We start from the raw sequence: 4271 nt of genomic DNA, 5'->3' as shown, positions 1-4271 counted from the left end.
CAGTTCTATTCTTTGGCACCGCGGGGGACAGGAGGGGGTCGGCGGCGGGCGCTGAGGCTGCGCGCCCAGGACGCACCCGCGGGGCGCTGGTGAGGGTCGGGACGTGGGGAAACTCGGGGGACAGGTCTCTGCATTTCGCCCACTCGGGAGTTTCTGTCTCACACACACCCGCCTCTGTCTCCAACTATCCAATTTAAGGATCGAGGAGGCCGGGACTCCTGCCTGCTGGGAAGGGAGGGGCGTCTGGGGCCTGGGTCAGCGCCCCCCGCCCAGTGTCTGGCGGGAGGGCGGGGTGGAGGGAAGGGGTAATAAGCGTTCTCCTGGCCGGGCGCTCTGGTGTATTATCTACTTCGCCTCGCCATGTGGAAGGGTGGTTAGACTTTCCCTTTTGCGGAGGGGGAAACTGAGTCAAGCTTGCGCACACCGATAGCTGGTTAACCGCCAAAACGAGATTCGAATCCCGAGCTCTGCGATTGCCCTTCCCCCTCGGGCCTGAACTCTGCCCTTCCACTGCCCTGCCAGCGGACCCAAAGGCACTTATGGTGCTCCTGCTGTGTACGCGTTGGTACAAACGCCATCCCGCGCCTGCACGCAGGCAATTGCACGCTCACGCCTGGGGCAGGCGCGCACACGTGTGCAAGAAGGTCGTAGGCTCCTCCGCGACGCCCCTCACCCCACTCCATCCCAGAGCAGCTGCGGGAGCTTGGGAACCTGGCACCCGGGAGCAGGGGATGGGTGGGAACGAGGAAGAACAAGGAAGCAGGAAAGAATAGGGAGGGACTGCAGACTGACCCCCGCCCTCTTCAGATGGAGCTGCTCTATGCGTGTGTGTGTTTGCATGCACGTGCTAATCCCCGGGCATCCTAGGGGTAGGGGTGTCACTCAGGCTGTGTGTCACTCTGGGTCTCTGCAGGCGATCACCGTGGGTCCCTGGGTACCCATCTGCAAGGCTGTGGGGTGATGGTGAACTTGTCTACCTGGAGCCCCCCTCTCTACACTGGAGGGTGGGTCTGGGGCCCGCAGGCTGCAGGTCTTCCAGACACCTTGGTGTGCAGCTGTGGGGGAGGGGCCATCATTCCCAGACTTCCCCTTTCTAGCAGACAAGGCCAGGCTCCTCCAACACTCCCCACTGCCTGTGCCCAGGGAAATACTGCCACCCCCCCCCCATAATCTAATAAGGAGGCCACGCCCTCTGCCTGGGTACGGGGGTCAGGAGAGAAAAAAAAGAGCAGGTGAGGCACTGTGGGGTTGGAGGGGGAACACACCAGACAGGGACCATGGGCCAAGGGGAGGACCTAGGAAGTACTTGGTGGGGGTTTGCAGAGGCCAGGGGACAGGGCTTGACCCTGGGAGCAACATTTGAACACACTTTTAGGACTGCAAGACAGCAAGACCTGGCCACTTGTGCACATGAACTTCAGGGACCCCATGTAGTGACACAGATCCAACCACCTAGATGCGTAGCTACGAAGTTTCAGAGAGGGATCTCGACTCACAGGGACACTGAGAGGCAGAGGCCCAGCACAGGTAGAAAGAATCAGATAAATAGTCACATACCAACCAGCTCTCCTGGAAATCTCTCCCAGCTGCTCTAAATGCCTTGCATATTTTCACTCATTTAATGCTCACAACGCCCCAGAGATGAGCACTCCTATTCATGTGCCCATTGTACAGATAAGGAAACTGAGCCCAAAGAGGAGAAACAATTTTCCCAAGGGCGTGGCCTCCACAGCCTTCCAGCTTCCCTGACGAGGTGGTGTCACTGTGTCTGGCTGGGCCCCCAGCCCTTGGCAGGTCAGTGTATGTGTTCTTTAGGGACAAAACAGTCTGTCCTAGGTCACCCAGATGACCGATGGGTCAATCTCTGGTTATTCATTCGTCCAGATCTGGCCTTGAATCTTCACACCAGGAGCACTGAGGGTACCACGAGGGGCTTGGCCATGAGGGGCCTGGTGGGGGTGGAGGGAGGAGGTGAGAAAAACACAGATGGTAAAGAATCTGCCCACAATGCAGGAGACCCAGGTTTGATCCCTGGGTGGGGAAGATCCCCTGGAGGAGGAAATGGCAACCCACTCCAGTATTCTTGCCTGGAGAATTCCACAGACAGAGGAGCCTGGCAGGCTACAGTCCATGGGATCACAGTGTCGGACATGACTGACTAATACACACACCCAGCCCAGTTGAATCTGAAGCCTAACCCAGGAGACAGTTAAGGCACAGGGGGTGGCAGGATGAAGTGTCATTCCAAACCCTCCAAGACGGGGGTGAGGTAGGGGAAGCAGATGGAGCCAGGAGACAGGCTTTCAGGGGTCCTGCCTGCCTGGAGGGCTTCCCTGAGGAGGAGGCAGGTGAGGTGAGGACAAGAGGGTGTGTGGGTGTTAGCTTGCCGAAAGGGAAGGACAAAGGGTTCTGGGCAGAGGTTAGAGGGCCAGGTGTGCAAGCAGCAACTGGACCTAGGGTGGGTGTGCAGTGACGCACGCCAGGGGTGGGGTGGGACGCCTCCACAGATTCTGGGCTTCAGGGAGGTGCTGGTGCTGCTGGGGTCCCAGGGACACAGAGTAGGCAATACAAGTTCAAACTTTGGCAGGGACACACACCCTGCAAAACAGATAAGCCCCCAGATACAATGCAGGTGAGAAAAGTTAAGACACAGAAGGCCATAGAACATGGGATTCCATTTCTACGAAACTCCAGAACAAGGAAATCCACAGAGATAAAAGAGTGGATTCGTGATTGTCCGGTCTAGAGGAGGATGGGGGTGACAGCTAATGTGTGTGCGAGTGTGGGTACCCTGAGAGGAGCGTGCACCCCAGTCAGGCATGTACCCAGCTGAGAAAGAGTGCTGGCCTGTACCCTCTGGCTCCTGGTACCCAGCCCTCAGCAGTGGAAGCCTCAGCGAGGGGGTACCTGCAGTAGTGGCCAAGCCTTGGTGACCTATGGCCACTCCACCCTGAAATCTGGTGGGGGCAGGAGTTTATTAGGGTGCAACCTGCCCGATCCCTGTACCCCTGGGTTTTTAAGACTCCTGGCCAAGCCCGGGCTCCTGCACGCTGGACCTCAGGCTTCTCTACTGGAAGATGGAACAACAGCATCGTCCTCAGTGGACAGTGGTCAAGTTTAAGGGTGTTTGCATGCAGAGAAGACTGAATCAACGAGCTGCTGTTAACTCCTCGGTACAGCCGTTGGGTTCCGGGTTCCGTCGGGAAGACTCAATGCTTTTTTTAACGACAGCAGGAGCAATAGTAGTAATAATAATGGGAGAACTAGAGTGAGAACGTAAGAGCCATGACGAACGTTCCCGTGTTCGCGCAGTGGCAGCCGAGTTCAAAGCGTTGGTTAGCCTCTCCTGGAAACCACGCCCCTAAGAAGTCACGCCCATGTGAAAAGCCACGCCCCCTACGAGCCCTCGGTTCTTTGCCTGCAAAGAGCCAAATATCCGAAGTTTAAATCAAACCCGGTCAGGAACCCTGCCCGCGGAGAAGCAGAGGGACAAATCAGCTAATCCTCTCATGATTTACAGGTTTTGGTCCCCAGGGGATTTTCTCTGTCTTTTTTTTAATGTTTGCATCCGAGTTAAAAATATTGCTTGAAAATATTCTTCATCTTGCCGACTGAGTTTTTGGGCGCTTGGTGCCTTAAATTTTGCACGGAAAGTGTGTGCCGCTCGCCTCACCCTAGTCTCGGCTCTGCTAATTCACAGGATGGCTGTGCGAGGATTAAAGGAGACGATTCTGGAAATGCAGGGGACATAACAGTGCTGATAATAGCCCTCGTCGTAATAATGGGTAATTCTCTTAATACATTCTATGTCAGGGAAGCTAATCTGAGGAATATATATTTCGTTTAACCTCAGCAATTTATGAGGCAGGCAGGTAGCATTATTATTCCCCCTTTTCAGAAAGGGAAACTTTAAAGGCACAGAGAAGTTAAGGTACCAGCTCAGGGTCACACAGCCGAGGTCCTACCCATGCCCTGTGTCTCCTTGGAGCCCAGGGGCCTGGGATCGTGCCCCCACTGCACAGGAGACTTAGGGAGGAGAGGGTCAGAGGTCATACGGCCTTTCTGTGTGGCCAAGGTCAGGACGGGGACAGAGCGGCCCACACCCACAGGCGGAGCCAGCGGGAGCTTTCCCACAAGCTGACCCGACTGGGGGATCTCCAGATCAGCTCTGGGACAATGAACCCCCCCCCACCACCTTAGTCCTTCCGCGTCGCGCCGCGCCCCGCCCCCCACTCTGAGGTCTCGGCCTCTGCTCCCTCTCCCTTCTCTGG

The sequence above is a fragment of the Bison bison genome, unplaced genomic scaffold (genome assembly GCF_000754665.1).
Source record: "Bison bison bison isolate TAMUID 2011002044 unplaced genomic scaffold, Bison_UMD1.0 scf7180017864492, whole genome shotgun sequence".
In the NCBI taxonomy this organism is placed as follows: Eukaryota; Metazoa; Chordata; class Mammalia; order Artiodactyla; family Bovidae; genus Bison; species Bison bison.
The sequence above is the reverse complement of the archived record's forward strand: the minus strand, read 5'-3'. Positions refer to the sequence as shown.